General features: G+C 38.2%; 1 pseudogene; it reads left to right on the top strand.

Moving 5' to 3' along the window:
- Window positions 1-1,988: 1,988 nt before the first annotated feature.
- Window positions 1,989-6,917, top strand: LOC111319200 (uncharacterized; annotated as a pseudogene).
- The last annotated feature ends 13,179 nt before the right edge of the window (window positions 6,918-20,096 follow it).

Raw genomic sequence — 20,096 nt, 5'->3', positions numbered from 1 at the left:
TCGCAATTTGTCCCGAGCACAGCAACGAATTTGGCTTGGGATGGCGGCCAAGTAAAGTTTGTAAATATCCGGAGCATCAGAGCAAACAGAAACCGTACAGAGGGATAACTAGTGAGATGTCGAGAAAAATATATTTACACTTCGGTGTACATTACGAGACTGGACAAGGTAACTCATTGTAATAATGTTGTGTTGGAATACCGGCTACATTTTATAACGAACATAGCACGAGTTAAAACAGTATTATTATTTTGGTTTTCTGGGGATATGTAGGAAATGTTTATCTAATTAGAGCGAGACAGTGCGCTGCTCCGAGGAGACAACCACTGATAAACAAGTACAATACTGTGAAATTATAATATTAGTGCTTTTCTAAACCGGTAGTGATCCCAATAAATTTAGCTTTAGGCCTTTATGCAACAATAAGGCAACATTTCACAGAAGGTTTTCATTTCGAGAAGTCCTGGCAGCGAGTGCCACTCGAATGTACACTATACTCTATTTGCAAGTGGGGCGAGGGAATGAAAAATTTCGAAATCAATTGTTTGCAAAACCGTAAATACTGAAATGAGTTATTTGCAAGCGCAAAGAACAGAAATAAATTGTACATAGTCCTCACCCCCAAAATAGAATTGTTTGCTGCTGCAAAAAGGAAATAAGTTGTTTGCATGCGAAACAAGTTTTGTCTCTCCAGCCCGCCTTAAGAGAAGTAATGGTCCGTCCCTAACAGTCTACATGTATGCGCTCAAAGCATGGTTGTTATGATTACAAGAAAAGAAATGATCGTTGAAACCTTTTAGATACCCGAAGAAGTTGAAAGGTAAAGGATAATATTTGACTGTGTTCCCACCACACCCTATTTTCAAACTGAATGTAGAAATTTCATTTTGATGGGGGACTCCTACTGCCGAGTGTTTTGAAAAACACCAGGAAGAGGACATATCCCTGAAGAGATGCACAAGAGTACAAGTGAGTATTTAAAATGCTGCACCTGCAACGAAAAATTGATTATGTACGACCGCCTAGATAAATATAAAACAATTTAAAAGCACGTGATCATCAACAGTGTCGAAGCGCGCAAAGCATTACGGATGTACTTTTTATGAAGGCTTGGTTGGAATAAAAGAGAACTTATTTCTGTCAAACTATCGGTAATTAAAAAATGTTCCTGCGTTGCGCGATTACATCCAATATTAGAATGATCAAAACAATGCCGGTTGTACATATTTGTAGTGTTGTAGGGCACCCGAATTTCTTCTCCAATAGTATAAGGGATGGTTCATTAGTCACCCCCAAAGTTTGGGGGTGATGGAGGGGGAAGCTGAAAACTTTTGAAAAGAATTGTTAACAGAGCATTAAGCACTGAAATAAATTATTTGCACGGGCAATAAACCAAAATGAATTGTTAGCAATCAAAATTTTTTTTCATCCCCCACTAGAAACATAACGATCCGTCTCTAACATACAGGTAACTTTTTAGGAACCGACCAGGTATGTAAAGGGAGGAACTGGAGCTTCCTGGTCTTTCTATGTTAGAAGAAAAAATGTCGCAGCTGTTTGTTGAGGACGATGAAGAGTCGGATTACATGCCTGCTCCTATGGGAAGAGAGCACTCTGGTTTTGAAGCACTAAATAGAAATATCAGCATGTTAACAGACGGAAGGGTCAGCCCAATCCGATTCCAGCTTACTCGACCACTTGTTGAGTCTGCAAAGAGTACGCAGTATTACATAAAGCATAAGGGGGCAGAAGTAATAACCGCCAGCCTTAACTGCATTTTCCCTGGTCAATCGAAATAATTGTTTGATCTTGTTACCGTTCAGACCGCAGGACCAGAGGACGAGAGTCCTGGCGACAAGGTGGATAAAGGAACTGATTTCCCCCTATGAAGAATCGACCTCGTGACATACAAAGATGACAGTACTTTCCGTTTTCGTCTCGAATAACACGAGATCGCAGCTACAGCAGATGATACCAGGCCCAACCACATGGTGGATAGACCAGGAAAGGAAGCACGCGGTAGTGGTTGGAGCAGGTATGACTGAAAAGCAGCAATCTGTGGCTCGCTACAGACTCGACGACTAGAAACTTGACCCCTTTTTGGACTCCATCAGTTACCTTATTATATTCAAGATGTGGCGTACGGCACCAAAAAGCTGCAAATGTCAACTGGTGAGGTGTTACAGATCCCAAACGTGGTGCACACTGTGCTAAGCTCCCGTTTGGTTGCACAATATCAGAACTACTACTGCGAAATGGAGTTTGAACCTCTCGCAAGATCAACCCTTTTCGCTGTGCATAAATTAAGTAACCCTGTACAATCTACTTGTTTATCATACACCTTTTCGTGTTTTTTTCTCTCACAGTGTTGACAGGTAGGACCAACATATGTAGATTAGCCTTTTCGTTGCCGTATCGTTCTATACAATCTTTCAACAGATGTGTGGCGCATCGAAAAAAGGAAGAGCCTCTCAGCCTGGATATCGTGACAAGTGAGGGTTCGTTAGCCTTTGACACTTTGGAAACCGCCGTTCATACTATCGGGTCGCTAGGTGAGTGCAATTTCTCAAATTTGTCATTTGTTATGAAACTGACCAAACGTGCATGGTAATAATTAGGTTTGATTAATATTGGTCATAGTTTTTCATTGTATATGCAGGCATGTCTACTTAATGGATGAACAGCACTGTTAAAAGGCTCCGATTAACCAAGGTATACCTTGAGACCGATTGCAAGCTGCGCGTTATCGAGAAAAGCCATTGCGTAGATCACTGCCAGGCGCATGCGCTGTCTTCCGACGGGAAAGACAGAGTTTGTCATTTAGTGCGCATACTGTTATTTGTAATTGTTCGTCTGCAACAAAGCAGATTCCAAATGACTGTCGAAAAACTAGGCGCAAGAAAGACTTATAAAAACTGCAACTAGCCAATTAGGTTTTGAAGCAAGGCACATGTGGGCTTCATAAGTTAGACTAAGAAAGCGCATTCGATAAAACATGCAGGATCGCAACGTGCTTAAGTGACAGCCCTAAAAAGCAAGCCTTTGACCACTAGGAATGTAACTTACATTTACAATTTGATTATCATCTCAAATATGCTTTACGAAATTCAAAGTAACGCTTGCAGGCGCTATTTTAACCTTGAATTACTCTTTGTGGACTCATCTTCTTAAAACTTTAGGTATAGTTGTAGAGAGGAAAGAGTATACTAATGAGAAAATCAAACAAATGACACGGGAACAAAAATCAGATTTGATAAAATAAGATCCGGTCACTTGTGCAAGAAACGTTGAGCACATGGTTCAGTTATTTATTCGTGATGTCTTAAATAGCACTGTAATGCCAATAGGAGAAATAGCTGATTATTTTTACAGAGGAAGCCCACATATCCATGGTCTATTTTGGGTAAAGGAAGCCCCACAGTATCAAAACAGTTCTAATGAAGAACTTGTCACCTCCGTTGATAAGTATATCACTTGTCACAAATCAGACAGTTCAAGTGAAATGGAAGAGTTTGTGAATTTAAAAATGGGCAGACATGCTTACACATGTAAGAAGGCAGGGCATACGATATGTAGATTCAACTTCCCATTGCCACCAATTCCAAGAATAATAACTTTACACCTCTTGACATCTCTTCTTTGATGAAGAGAACAAGAAAATGACCAAAGAAAATGCTGAACAAATAAAAGAAGTTCTTGACAACATGAAATACTGTCAAGAAATCAGTTTTGAAGATTTTCTCAGCAAATTGTAATTGGCTGAAGAAGGTTACATCTTGGCTATAAAATACACATTAAAGCGTGACACATTATTTTTCAAAAGGGCACCATCGAAATTAAGGATCAATAGTTAGAGCACTACTTTACTTAAAGCCTGGCAAGCAAACATGGACATACAATATGTACAGGATCCTGATGTATGTGCTACATACATACTGTCTTATATTACAAAAGGGCAAAGAGGTAGGAGCAGACTCCTAAAAAGAGCATCGGAAGAAGCTAATTCTGGAAATAAAGACATCGCAAATAGAGTAAGGCACATTGGAAACAAATTTCTTAATGCAGTTGAAATTAGCGCTGAAGAAGCTGTGTATCTCGTATTGCAAATGCCATTGAGAATATCTTTTCGTGATTATTAGTCTATCAGCACCTCATGCACCCCCAGATGAGAGTGAATTTTTGTTAAAGAAATTAGATAAGCTCTAACAGTTGCCCGACGACTCAACTGACATATAATCTGACAATATCAGTAAAGGTTATCAATTAAAGAAGCCCAAAATAATTTGAAAAGTAATATGCTTGGTTAACTTTGTTGCATAGTTCAACTATGTTAAAGATGACCAAATGGATAGCAGCAGTGCTAGTAATCATAATGAGTCACCACTGACAGGCATTGATGAGTCTCTGCCAGTAACTAATTTTGAAAACAACACTGATGATGACCCTAATAGTATTAATATCATTGAATGTGAATCTGGACCAAATGATTACAAACTAAATGGAGGTATGAAACTAGTAAAAAGAAAAAAGCCCAAAATAATCCACACTGTCAGGTACCATAGATATAATGACCAAGGAAATTATTTTAGAGAGCAGCTAATGCTTTATACACGATAGCAAAAGGAAAGCACTGATTTGATAAAAGACTGTCAAACTTTCCAAGAACAGTCTGAACAAGTTAAGGATGAAGTTCTCTGCAATGGGCGCCAATATGAGTACCATTCAGAAATACTAGATAAGGCAATGGACGTTATGAAAAATGCTGAATTTGACAACTTTGATAATGTTGCTCCAAATGCAGAACATATCAATAAGCAGGACTGTACTGTCAAGGAAAAGCATAGTGAATTATTTGGTTGCTTTGACCTTGAAAAAAACAAGCAGCATAGCCAGTATGAAATGTTTGATGATATAGGTATTTTCCGTAGAAATAATGTTGACAAAGAACTTCCTATAAAGCGCAGCTCTGATGTTGATTATTACGCACTTGTACATACATACATACATACATACATACATAAACTTTATTTATCCTCGGATTTTAGATTAGCTTATAAGCTAGTATCTCCGATCCTAATTACTACTTTAAAATTACAGCAACAACAGGTTAAAAGATAAAAATAATTCATAATATAATAATATAATAGTCGTTAATATAATAATATGTGATATAAATGTAATATTAACAGAAATTGTGCGCTGACAGTTTGCTCTTAAATTCGCTATAGTCTACAGTTTTTCTAAAGTGGTCAGGGAGGGAGTTCCAATACTTAACAGATGAATAGCTAAAAGAATTTAGACCATATGTGGTTGTAAATGGCTTAGGAAGTGATAAAATATTTGTTCCCCTTAGGGAGTAAGCAGTAGATCTTAGCTTGATTAGTTGTTTCAGATAGCACGGATATTTACCAAGATGGAGACAGTTGAATATACAATTCATCATATTTTGTATCCTCCTGTTGGCTAAACCACACACACCTGCCTTGTCTAAAAGATCATCGTAGTTCGAGTCCCAGTCCTTTAAAACAAATCTTAAAATATGTCTATTTATGGTGTCCAGTTTAACAGAGTCCTCTGAGTTACAAAAGTGCCATATCATTGAACAGTAGTGAAAATGGGGTAACATAAACGTTTTATAAAGGCGAAGCATAATTTCGGTAGAAATAAGTTTGCCAAATCTTTTGAGGACACTCAACTGATTATTTATTTTTTTACATACAGAGGATATGTGTTCCTTGAAGTTAAGTTCATTATCAAGAATTATTCCAAAAAGTGTTAGGCATCTTGTGGTTGAGAAGGAGAAAGGGTAGTCGGTTTTGCCAAGAACCATCCCTTGGTGTTTAGCGGGGTTGGCTTTCATCTCATTGTCTTCGAACCATTTGTTTGCTCTTTGTACATCATGATTGATCCGCTGTTCCAAGGCTACTGGGTCTACGTCAGATGTGTGCAGTTGGCAGTCATCAGCATATGTGTTTAGTTTTACAGACTTAATGTGAAAGATGAGGTCATTGAGGAACATGTTGAAAAACATGGGTCCCAGGACGCTGCCTTAGGGCACACCACGCTTCACGCTCATCCAATCCGAATAAGTATCGCCAATTTTCACTCGCCGCATTCTATCTGTCAAGTAGTCACCGATAAGGGCACAGCTGGATTCATGCATACCATACAGTTTCAGTTTCGCCAGTAGCAAAGCATGAGGTACAGTGTCGAAAGCTTTTGACAAATCCATTGATATAACCGCCACGATCTCTTTATTATCTAGACTACGCCTCCAGTCCTCAGTCATCCTAAGCAAAGATGTCTCACAGCTATGGTGCCTTCTGTACGCAGATACGTGTTCAGACAATATGTTTTGGTAAAAGTCGCGCATTTGAGCTGAAAGGAACCTCTCGAAAACATTATTAAGCGCAGGTAGAACGGTCACTGGTCGGTAATTGCTTTTATTCAGTTCATTGTCCTTTTTAAATATAGGAGTAACTTGACCTAATTTCCAGCGCGACGGATACTGTCCTGTGCTGATCGAGTGATTCATTATTGCAGCAATAGGACCAGCAATCGCGTTGGCAGACTCTTTTACCAGTCGTAAATGTATGTACTTGTCCACTCTTTCAACGAAAAACAAAGAGAGCTTTTTTTTTTTTTTTCATGTGTTACATTCAATTAAAACTAAAGATGATCCTCTCGGATTATTCTTAAGTGGAGGTGCTGGTGTTGGCAAAAGTATTGTCACAAATTCTTTGTATGAAGCATTGATAAGGTATCTCAATTATGTCACAGGTGAAAATCCAGATGATTTGAAAGTTCTCAAAACAGCCCTTATTGTGGAGGGGGACAGGGGGGCGGAAGCTCGGGAGAACAAGGGAAGAGAGGGAGGGAAGCTGGAGATCAAGGGGCGGGAAGCGATATCTACATGAGGGCGGGAACCGGGAGTAGAAATAAATAAGGCGATAGTTTGTTGTTTATTGCTGGGTATTACTCACTCATAACCACTTATCTAGCAAGGTTTTGAAATTTCCAGTTAACATCTACCAATGCTTAAAAATATTTTCGGAGGCAAGAAAACGTAAATTTGTACCCGTGCTGGAAAAACAGCATTACTTCCGGTAAGTTTGTGAATCCCTTCAAATTGATTACGTCATTGCTGATGAGATAGCATGACATGTACAGTGTCTGGTAAGTTGTAGCTGTTGAAAATCTCCAACAAAGAAAGTGATTCAGGGTCATTCAGGTCAATTGTGACAAATGTCGTCAAAGACCATATTAATCAGTCTCAGTATTTTCCGTTGTGGCCACGAAAAATCCGTTCACCGAAGACTTTCTTGGGAGCTCGCTTCTTATGACTGCACCTCCCAAATTACTGACGCTTTTTCCTCATGGTGCAGACTTATTTCAAAGAAATGCCGCTTCAGTAAGCGCGCCGGAGAGTGCGGAGTGGTCCACTTTTCGACGCAATTTTTTATTTTGGATAAGGCTAAGGCACTTCTCATTAGGATAGGGAGTCAAACAGGATGGCAAGCCATCAGATTGGATTTTATAGACAACAAAGACAAAATGATAGCAAAAGATTACGAAACACACGGTAGGTGTGATTTCCTGTGCTCTTTGACAAGTAGTAGCTTTCATCGGGAACTAATGATCTCCAGCCAAAACAAAGGCCAGCCGAAATGAACAACAATATTAACTTTTAGCTCTGTTTGAAAGTTAAACCCAGGTTTCTAATCCTCTTGATTAACCTGAGGACGGGAGCAACACCGCAATTGAGGGCGGGTGTCGGGAGGCAAGGGGGCACCAAGTACGGGAGACGGGAGAGCATGGCACGGGAAGTGAGAGAATCCGACCCCCCTCCCCCTCCCCCCACCTTACTGGTAGAGCTGTATTCAACATAAGAGGTAACTCTTTGCATTCTGCTTTTAAGATACCTGTTAATAGAGGTTTTGAGCATTGTGCACTGGACAGTGATAAACTAAATACTATACAGACTCAACTAAAGAAACTAAAGCTTATATATTGATTGATGAAATATCTATGGTTGGAAGGGGTATGTTCAGCTTTTTTAATGGACGATTACAACAAGTGATGGGAGCCAAAGAGCCACTTTGAGGAATAAGTTCGATAACTGTTGGAGATCTTTTGCAGCTAAAGTGAGTTTTTGATAGTTGGATCTTTGAGAATTGTCAATCTGCCTATAATGCTTTAGCAACTAACATTTGGAGAGAATACTTCACTTGCACAAGAAGATGACAAACAATTTGCAGAGCTACTTTATCGTTTGACAGAGGGAAAACACTGAAGACTATATAGCCATTTTGGAACAAAGAATTTTGAATGTAACACCAGAGAATGAAAATTATCCAGTGAACATAACACATTTATTTGCTACAAATGCATGAATAGATGCTCACAATGCCCTATATACGCTCTCTAAAACTGATAAAGCTCAACTTAGGGTTGTGAGCATTATAACTGGAGATATTTCTGATGATCTCAAGAGAAAATAAAAGATAGAATCCAGATGATCCACCACAGACAATTGGCTAATATTCACAAGTATAAAAAGATATAAAAATGGGATACCAGTTTTAGAAGTAAGAAAACAATTCCAGATCAATAAAAAAGTAAAGTACAGATTCTTCGGTGTCAGTTTCCACTTTGACCTGTTGCTGCCAAAAGTATTCATCGTTGTGAGGGTGATACACTAAATAAAGTAGTTGTCGATTTTCCAACATCCACAAGGGAGCATATGCATTTTGTTGGCTTGAGCAGGGTAAGAAACAGTTCTTCACTGCATGTTCTCAATTTGAATGAAAAAAAAAAATAAAATAAAAGTCAGTGACTAAGTTAAAAATGAAATGAGTAGACTGAGAACAGATTCAGTCTTGTTTCAAAATGTTAGATCTCTCCACCTACATATACAAGTTGTGTCGGCCAATTACAACATTAAAAAATTTTATGTTAACATTTTTTTTCAAACAAAACTTTGCTTGTCAGATAGAGATGACGCATATCAGCTAACTGGATTTACTCTGTACAGAAATGACTTCAATCTTTCTAACATAAGAATATCCCATGGAGTTTCTGCATACATTGGGAATGTTTTGAATTGTTCAGCAATTCCATACAGGTTCAATGTTAATAATGTAGAAATTACTGTAACAGTCCTTAGCCATCCAGTTCCAAATTTCCACACTGTAGATATATACCGATTAAAACTTGATAAATTTCACAGGTGATTGAAGTCCTTACTCATCTTCATATCTCAATATTGATGGTACCAACAATTCCCATTGTACTGCTTGGAGATTTCAATATTAACCTGATGCAGGAGGATAACGATAAAACAAAAAGCTCTCAAAGCATTTCTAATAGTGAACAGAGGATATACACAGTTGATCAACCAGTATACTTCTTACTATCATACACAGATAGATCACATTTATACAAATATGCCACACCTTATACAATCTGCAGGTACACTAAATACTGATTACAGTGACCAGAAGCCAATCTTTATGTCATCGGCAGCATTGTAAATAATGTGACATTTTGTGCTTACCTTCATATTGAATATAATAACTCCAACAACCTGCAAAGTTACCAGTCAATAATACCAGTAATATATTTTCCGCATTTTAGTTCTATTTGTTACTTCAAAAAACTTTTGTATCTCTTTTCTTTTCTTGGGCGACTTCCACTAGGGGGAGCACACATCCCAGGTATAAAGAAGGTGTTCTTGAATTGTTGTTGATTCGAATATTTGAGTGAGCGTGGGTACGCTTATGTGTGTGTATGTAAACCCCTCGCGACCATTTTTCCAAGTTAGAAAGTAAATAGCGAGCTTGCCCGCATTTCAGCTTAGTTTAGTTGTCCTTTGACGTCACTATAGTTTTTTTTTAAGACAAATTTTACGTTTAGAAGTGGAGATGAATTCCCGTGACACTTGCTCTTAAACGCGAAAGGACTGACGTGTTGTCTCGTAACTTTTTTGGGAAAAAAAAAAAAACAGGTATAGCTTCCTTTCATTTTGTTTTCAATGTTCATCTAAATTTATTATGTTTTCTTTTTGTTTCCCCGCATAATTGAAAAACATTGATAGATAGTATTCAAAGATATTCTCAAACGTTCTCAAAGAGGACTGTTCCAAGCGCCAATGATATTGCATACCAATTTCATTTTTGTATGCTCCACGTATGACGAATGACGCAATACTTTCCTTTCAATTGGTTACTTTTTTGTGAACATTTATTTCATAAGATTGTGTGCATTGAATTCAACAAATTTTCCAAGAGTGCAAGAGTGTTAAAACAAACTTAATACTTTTCTGTAGAATGTTATCCTCATGAGTAAGGGATTTAAAGAATTTGGGTTCATGTAAACGGAAATGAATCGCCTCACGCTAAGGCTTTGGATCACATAAAAAGAACTAGAATTTCTGGAATCTTAGGCGTGTAAAGGACTTATCGTGAAAATAGTTGGGGTTATCCCTTGAATGGAGAAACATAAACGTACTTATGTAAGGAATTCTACGTGTTAAAAATTAAGGATGATATGGAGGGTAAGGGATCATCAGTGTCGTTCTATAGAAAGAATATCAGACTGTGTGAGAATCGGAGTAAACTTTATGTCCAACCCAAATAATCAACAGAATAGTCTCAAACAATATTTATATTCTTATTCCGGGTTCTATTCTCAGGTGTCCTTTGTGCTGTGTTGCAATTACGGCCAATCAATTATTTTGAAAAGAAGGAGTTGTTGGTTATTACTTTAATCATAACTTCCTTTCTTTTTATCCTTGTGCGAGTTTGCGGAAGCATTCTTTCACTTGATTGACACAAATGGTTTACATGTAGAGGCAAAGAATAAAAGATTTACTGCGTCTAAAAAAATTTCAGCACGATTCTTTTACCTAATTAAATCAATCATATCACTTTTATTTGTGAGAATGTAGCTGCCATTGCCATCGCCGTTCGTTAAGTTTCCCTATAAATCAAGTTTCATATTTCGGGAACCCATACGTTAGAGTTTTTCTTATTGTTTACAATCATTTAATAAGGTAAAACAAAAAATTGTCATAATATATCAGGGTTCAAGTTTGAGTCTATGGCACTTCACTTAATGACTTCGTTTAAATAACAGGTAGCTTCTAGTAAGCTTGCTTCTTTCAAGCGAGACTGGGTAATTACAGTGGCGGATCCAGACCTTGAGCTAGGGGGGGGGGGTGAGAAACAATATATTTTTACCCAAAATAAGGGGGAGGTGACCCCCTCCAGACCCCTCCGCTAGATTCGCCACTGAATTGGGACATACGTTTCCAGCAAACAATTAAAAAGCAAGTAGTCATATTTTGATCTCATTTTAACCCCCAACGTTAGTTGAAAGTATTTTTCAACAAAATAATATATTTCAGCTGATATTTACTGGGACTGTTGTATTAACAGTCACTAACGATAACCGAAATTGTTTAAAATATACATACAGAGGCAAATAGGTAGGCCTCAGAGCTAACACTGCTCAGTAAATGTGTCATCAGATGTCTAGAAATGCTAAAGTATGGCTAAGTATGGCAAGGCATGCTTAAGTACGGCTAAGTGTGACTAAGGACGTTTAAGGACGGTTAAGTTTGGCTAAGGATGCATAGGGACGGCTAAGATCGCTAGTGATGCTTAAGGACAGCTAAGGATGGCTAAGGATACTTGAGTATGGCTAAGGATGGCTAGGGATGCATTAAGGGCAGCTAGAGATGACTAGAGATACTTACGTACGGCCAAGGATGGCTAGGGATGCTTAAGTACGGCCAAGGATGGCTAGGGATGCTTAAGGATGGCTAGGGATGCTTAAGGATGGCGAGGGATACTTAAGAACGGCTAAGGATGACTAAGGATGGCTAAGGGTGGCTAGGTACAGCTAAGGATGGCTAGAGGTGTTTAAGTGTGGCTAGGACGGCTACGGATGTGTGGCCAAGTACAGCTATCATCTTGTTAAAGGAGAGGATCATAACAAGGTGATCCTGAAAACATGATCTCGTTCAAAGGCATTCTTTTATAAGACAAATGCCAGGAGGTTTTGCGAGACTTCATATATATTTACTGAGGAAAAACAAAAACAAACAAACATGTTATCTATCATCATAATTGTACCTTTTATTATCACTATTGATAGAATTGTTACTATATATCAATGTTATTATCTTTCATCTCATTATTGTTATTACTATTATTATTACTATCATTATTATTATTATTGTCATAATTATTTGGCAAAGAAACAAGGAACTGCAAAAAGATAGTTCAAAGCTAAGAATGCCCTTGATGTCTCCCTGAGCTGTATGCAGAGATCACTGTCGTCATATGTTTGCCCACTTGAGACTTGTCATTGTTATCGACCCTGGACAAAGCAAGAACTCTTTAATGTGTTTCCACTCTGTAGGATTGCGTCCGGGGTCATGAAGGACACTAACCCCAAAAACGACTTGAAGAATCTGCGCCTGCACACAAAGAAGCATGAAATAATTATGGCGCCTCAAAAATCAGGAAAACAAAGGCAGCAAATGTTAAAAAATCTCATAGATACATTTTTTTGCCATGTTTTAATCATTTTGTTTAATATCTCTTCGTTTTGCTTATTTGTGTGCAATGAGATATAATTGTACTTTAACTGTGAACGGACATCGATTATAGCTGAAGAAATAACGTGACTTTCTGAAACGAGAAGTATCACTGTTATTGAGTGAAAAATTAGAAGTAGTTCTTTCATATTACCCTCCGTCTAGAAAATATCGGTGAGTGAATTGAGAACCACCACTGTTTTGAAAATGAGAGGCTTCCACAGACATCGTGATAGCAAAATGAGTCTATGATTAGCTAATTTTTTTTTAGCTTAAGGCTGTATGTTGATGAGACAGCGGGGTTTCATTACTAATACAGTGATTTTTAAAAGCAGTTAAGTAATCATTAAAGTAACATAAATCAATACAAATTAATATGCTCCGGACTTTGAATTCATTAAGTAACTAAATTCTAAATGAGACGAATGACTAAACCATACTGAGCTGACTAAGTACATAATTGAGTTAACCCCTGTTTTCGTTATTCACTGACTAATTTTTCAAGTAGGCGGGGAAATTAAAAAAGTAGCCGGAGGACAAACATTTACTGATGTGACTGTCAATGAGAAAAGGTGGTGCAGGGGGATAAGAATTTTGGGAAACAATACAAAATTTTCCGAATACATTTTTATTTTAATGCAACTTTTACATGGAGTAAATAAAATGCCACAACTTTCCCCTTTCCTTAAGGGATTGGGAAGACTCTGACAAGTTTCCAAGAGTCATTTTCCATTCTTACGCTTTTATCGTGACAAAACAGGGCTGCAGTAAATTTAAACTTAACTTCACTTTCACAAATTCTGAAATGTCTTGCATAGCAGTTAGTGAGTACATAGACCACACTGTTCTAAATGTGTTTTTGATTGTCTGTGTCTATAAATGCTTCATGCAAAAATGGACAATAACTTAGCTTTACTGTAGATTCTATATAGGATGATTTAACAGTCAGTCACTCATAAAATTCATCGTCTCCAAAGCCTTCATCATCAAATTCATCAACATCATCAGGGACATCAGGAATATCACAAGCTTTATAAAAAGCCTCCACTTCATCTCACACAGTCAGTGCCTTGCATCTCTTCTGACAACCTTTCTAATGAATCTGATTGCACCCCAGCGTCCACAAAAACATGTAGCTGTGATTCTCTTTGGAGATCAGCTGTGTATTGTCTTGCTCTTGGTAGTCTCCTTCTGTTCTTGGCAGAGCTCCAAGCCTTCACTGACTTTTCAATAAGCCCTTTTGAATCTTTTGTTCAATTAGCTGGCCCACTGATGGAAACTTGTAGCAACGATTGCAGCATGTCATTTTTTAAGATTCATCGAAACCTTGTTTTGACACGTTTCACACAACTGGCACCACTCTCTGGCCAAGCATTTGATACAGGAGTTGATAGCATTATGTCAGCCACGTTACTGATCTTGGAGTAAAAGTGGGAAAGGCTGCAAATCTGCTTCAGACACCATTCAGTAGCTGTTACTTTACATAGATACATAGAGGGATTGCATTCTTCTGGAAGATCTTCTTTCCACGTGAACATGTCATATTTCAGTTTCGCAATCTCTGTTTTGATTTCCTCTTGAACAGACTCCTTCTGATTAGCAGTCATGGAACTTGTGAAGTGCTTAGCTATTGTTTGGACCTGGGTTTTACCATACAGCTTAAACCTAGGGTGATCCTTGTTTGGGACTTTCAATGGATCAAATGTTGACCAACCAGATACCACAGGCAGACTTTCCTCGAACCTCCTATCGATGTTGGTCTTTAGAGCTTCTACATATTTGCACAGAAGATTCTCTAAGCCCTGATACTGGTGCTCTGAGGCATTCATGTTAAGCAACCACAACCTTCCATCTTCTTGTAGATCTACTTTCAGCCTGTTGATGGGAGACTTTGTTTCCATTGCTTCATGGAGCTGCCCTTTGGTGTACTCAATTGTTGGCGTAATCCGTGAAAAATCCACAACTCCCTTTTGAAAAAAGGCTGATAGTTTCGAAAGAAATTGTTTGGGACTGCGTCGGTGGGAGTAACGAAATAATTTGGATATATCAACAAAGTTGAAATGGCAGATTGGCCACCGTAACGATTACAAAAGCTGACGTTTCGAGCGTTAGCCCTTCGTCGGAACGAATAGAGGAATTGTGGGTTGTGTGTGCTTTTAAAGGCAGAAAATGGAGCTACGTTATTGGTGGGAACATGGCAACGAGAAAACAAGAATAAATTAGTGGAATGAAGAGCTCTTGAAAAGCCTTACTCATGGTTGAGAGATGTGGCAATACCTCTGAAAGAATGTACACTGTTCCGATGAACTTCACATCCTTCACCTTTGTTAACAGACCCAGAGAGGTAGCGTCGCCATCCATTAAATGGTTCAAGGTAGAAAGTAGAGCAGGATAATCTGCACACACTGCCTTAACTGATGTATCAAATGAAAGCCATCTGGTTGTACATGTTTTCTTCAGACACCTTGAAACTTGACTGCGAGCTTTCTCAGTTGACAATGTCAGCGCCTTCATTTGAGCCTGAGTTTTGAGATATACAGCCATCTTTTTAGGGGAGTTTTGAAACATAACTATACCATAGTTGTGACAACCATTTCAGGACACTACTTATGTAAGACACACTTGACAAGATTTCGGTACACGCTAGTACCATTCTGTGGCAAATACAATGAAAGTTTATGAGTTGAGGGTTCAACTCTTTCAACTTTGTGGCAACACCTGATCTCGAGCCTGTCAAAACAGCGCTCCATCAGACACAAATGATGACAACTTTGTGGAATCTAAACTGAACTTATCCAGGATTTTGATAATGCAGTTAGTGATGGTGCTTGCATCTGCAGATGGTGAATCATCCAGAAGGTTGTTTATAGACAAGAAACCTGTTTCAATTGCACCACCTGATTTGTTGTAGAACTGTACAAAAGATATCATTTGTTCAGTAACAGAGATATATGTTAAGTCGTCAACTAGACCAAAGTGGGCTACTTGTTTGATCTTGCTGACAAAGGTATCCTGAACAGTTTCCCAAGTGTCAAGAATATTTCCCTGAAAACACCTTCGGATCTGTAAACGAAATGCTTCATGTCACTCATTCCTACTTGTTCAAGAAGTTGAAGAAGTTATTTTATTTTCCGATTTAGCAACTCCTCCTTCATCAGCCAATAAGCAGCTTTAAACGCCTTAACGAGCACATTCTCTGCGACTCTTCCACGCTCATCAAGCGTTTTTTGGAAGCAGGACACCCTCTGTAACATTTCAGTAGTTATAGCGTACTTGTGCTGTGTTGTTTGGAGGTGGTCTGCCAAAGCTTCAGGGCGAAATCTTTTGCAGAGTACCTTGTTAAAAATTTTAGACTTGTTTTGGGGGTTACATTTGTCATGTTTTTTGCACAGTAAGCAGTAAAGGCCTTCACCTTCCACATCAACACGATCTCCTACTCAAATGAAGTATAATCATCATTTTTCATACATGCACAAATGAAGTATAATTCTTCAATGCAAATGACCGTGATTTCCTGGACATGTGCGTACTCATGTTACGGGAAGTAACAAGGAAAGAAAACTTAGAAAAAAGATAGGCTTAGTTATTGCGTGGCTTGTTTGTTCGTTCATTCGTTTGTTTGTTTGTTTGTTTGTTTTTTTTTGGAATTTTATTAAGAGTTGAGCGGAAATGGTTAAAATGGTCAATGTGAACCTTTCGTGAATCTGTTGGTCTTTTTACTTTAAGTTTCTCCCCAGATCACTAAGCCTCCGATAAAGCAGTCTGTTACCGAAGGGCATCCAGTTAACCTCAGTTGCCGAGCCTCAGGTGTGCTAACACCAACTCTAGTCTGGGTTTTTAATGATGGTGACTTCCCATTTGACATCAATCAAACCGATCACGATGGAGAATCGTTGCTAGAGTTTTCAAGTGTCACAAAAGAGATGAAAGGCAATTAAAGACGTCAAGCGAAAAACAAAGCAAACACTACTAGTTCCTCTGCAATACTGCGTGTTTATGGTAAGTTTAATAATGATATCGATGATAATGACTAGGATGGCTTTAACGATAAAGAGGACGAAAAGAAAGACGACGATAATGGAGAAAGGAACGGATGTGAAGATAAGGCTGTAGTTATTTGGGAAGCGAGAGCAAACAAAGAACAAAAATAGAAGTGACGGCGCTGTCATGGTTGATTGATACGAGTTAGTGTAATTGCTCCGTTAATTAAAGAGATGCACGCGTTTTCTGAGAAAGTGAGCCGGTAAACTTTTTGGATAATCAGATCCTTAGCTGAGTAACACCCCACTTCTAAATTTGTAATATGTTTGAAGCGACATGACATGTTTGCTGATTTTACAATTTTCAACATGACTTTGGCATGCAATTGCCTCTGGTAGATATTCAGGCGCAAACTGCTTTTGGTAACCATAAGCATATTGAATTGCCAGCTTTTAAAACTTCCGGGTTGACGTGTGAACGTGCGTAGATGCTCATCCTGACGGGTGAATAAGCAAGTGCAATATTCCTTGTGAGGGAAGGAGTACAAAATCACTACCAATGAAAACCAACTAGAGTACGCTTTGCCGCTAATACGATACTTAGATTTCTAACTTTTGCGGCTGCTGCATGTAAATGTTTTGAGAACAATAGGTCTTTCGCGCGTAATTTTTAAAAACCCGATGATAGGTATCTGAAAAAGCAAGTCGCAAAGTCATCAATTATTTATGCGACGCACAATTGATAATCTTGACTATGAACCTGGGGATGAACAGATTGGGCTGCTTAACTGATTTGTGGAGTCCTTTTGATACGCTTACCGAGAAGTTAGTTTAAAATTTTAAAGTAAAGGAACCATAGGAAATTGTCTATGTTCTTAGTTGTCATTTTGGGTACTTGCGACAGTTGCCAGTCATTTGAAAACATGGGTCCTCAAATTCTTCCCTGAAGCCCGTTTTCCAAACCTTTTCATCCGAAGCGACATGTTCCAAACTTTCCTTTTGTAAAGTCAAATTTACCTTGTTTTCCTTTCGTTAATCCAATGTTTTTTTTTTTACTTTGGAGAGTTGCAAATGCGAGTTAGAATTTCTTTAAATAAATTACCCCTTATTCTCAACGTAGGAAAAGCCTCTGCTAAAGTTGTTCCAGATCCATATCCAACATTCACAACAGGAGATGTCCTCACATTGACCTGCCAGGTCAACCAAGATACAATAAATGTAACTTGGAAAAAAGATGGAGACTCACCATCAGAAAGAGCAAAGATTTATAAAGAACGGGATAAGAAAGAGAGTGAACTTACCATTGCTAAGGTTTTGGAAGAAGACGGTGGAAAATACTCCTGTGAAGGACGTAACAAGCTTGGGTTTGTGGTCAAAGGTAAGCTGACGTTACTGTTGTGTCTAAGGAGGCACATAAAACTCCAATAATCAACTAACGGGGTCCTCCTTATAGAAGAAAAGTACTATTTAATTTTCTATTTTAATTTTTACTATTTAACTAGTACTTACGTTCTTCTTAAAGTTTACTATTAGTTTTTGTTTTCTGGGAAAATATTTTCTGCTTTTAAAAACAGGCGTCAATCAGGGGTTAAAATAACAGACAGTAGGGATGCTCACAACCATTCCCCCGGGACGGTAACATGACTATCATTATTGTAACAGTTATTATCGCTGAGATTTATCCATGGCCACATATTTATCTAACACAATTAGTTAAGCGAGTGCCACGAGCCATGCAGGGTCCTAATTCTTTGTGGTATTACATTGTCATTTCGGTGATTGCCTGCTTTTTCTGCAAGCGTCGAAGGGCAGGTGAGGCCCAGTTACCCTGTTTTATTTTAGCTATTTATTTTTTAAAATAAGACAAAACTAAAATGGTCGTTTTTTTCTTTTTTTCTACTTCCCCTCGCACCTTAACGCAGTGTTTCCTCGAGCTAACCCTTACCCGTAGAAAAAAGCAATAGAACGAACGAACAGAAATTGTAATTTTTTCAATTACTTTTATGGCTAACATTGTTTATGTTGGTATTTGGAGAACAGTTAAAAATTTTTAGCTCATATTTTCCGAAAATTCAAATCATGCTTCCATTGTATAGCAATTTTTATAAGAATACTTGATTGAATTAATTCATACAAAGTTTTGTCTTTGTCTCCATTAATTTTTTCGATTGGAATTGCAGCTATGACTCTGTAAGTCAAGTGTTTTACCTTTTGTTCATCACATTTCTACACGTGGAGTTCTCGCCATGTGCTTTAATCTTTTCCGTGCTGTCTCTATAGTCAGTAACATCAACTTAGTTTTTCTTTTGTGAAGCATTGTTCTCATTTTTCCAAAAAAATTGCAATTTACTTATTACCCCCCTCATGACTCACGACCTTGAATGATGACTGTCACAGGGATAATATCACTTACTTTTATCATGGTCAATATGCATAGTTAGCATTCATCAATTGTTATTTAGAATTAGCTTCATTCGTTCGTTTGATAATTCTTTTCTTTCTTGTCTCACAAGTCTCTTTGAATTCATTGTGTTTTTATCATTGAATTCAATGTTTTTTTTCCTTTAATTTAGAATTCAAGGATAATAATCTGGTTTTGAGACCAACTGAAAAGGTTTCCAACAACGAGGCTATTTTTTAACTTCATCTGATTAGCAGAGTGTATTTTCATAATCATAGTTACAAACGTGTTTTGTGATATGTAGATCCCTAGTTTGGCTAAAACTTTGTCTTCTCATTATCGGTAAGAGTACTCATCTCGATTTGAGTCTGGGCAATAAATCAGATTATACTAGCAAATTAATATATATATATATTTTTTTGCTTCTGATGTCTTTTTTTTATCGCTTTTCTTTGTTTTAACCCAGAAAATTTGTAATGCTTCCAATTTTAAGTCCTGATCAAGAGCAGGCAATTCAGATGGAGCCATTGAGTGTAGAGGTAGATGAATGGGAAATTGAGGTGAGCCGTGTCCTGCCTCAAGAAGTCATTGGACGAGGGGCGTTCGGAGCCGTGTGGAGGGCTCTACTGAGCTCACCAAATGGAAGACCTGGAAACCGAACAGTCGCCGCTAAATGCTTCACGCGTAAGATTCCTTTGATTCGATATGTTAATACATATAGAGATTCCAGGGATGGATTAAAAAAAGTCTGTTCTCGAATCAATACACAACCTTCCTCACTCTTCTTCACTCACAGATAAACACGGAAGAAACGGGAAAAGAGGCAAACAAATTAATTGAAAATAATCAGCCATTTTGGCGATACTGTCATTGCAAACATTTTTGTGTCGGGTATTTTTGAAGGGGGGGATTTGGGAAGGGTGGTCTCCCGGATCTTCCCTCGAGCCCTAAATCCTCCACTGGATCCACTGGAGCTTACTTTTCCCTTAAACTATGTTTTATCAAAGTGCAAGTACCTCCGATATCAAGTGACTCATTCCCATTTTCCAGTGGTTGACTGTCTCGGGTTGACGGGGGCATTGTAACAGACTGAGTGGATGGTGGTTTTCGA

Source organism: Stylophora pistillata, chromosome 5 (genome assembly GCF_964205215.1).
Source record: "Stylophora pistillata chromosome 5, jaStyPist1.2, whole genome shotgun sequence".
Taxonomy (NCBI): Eukaryota; Metazoa; Cnidaria; class Anthozoa; order Scleractinia; family Pocilloporidae; genus Stylophora; species Stylophora pistillata.
This window is presented reverse-complemented; position numbering and strand designations above follow the sequence as displayed.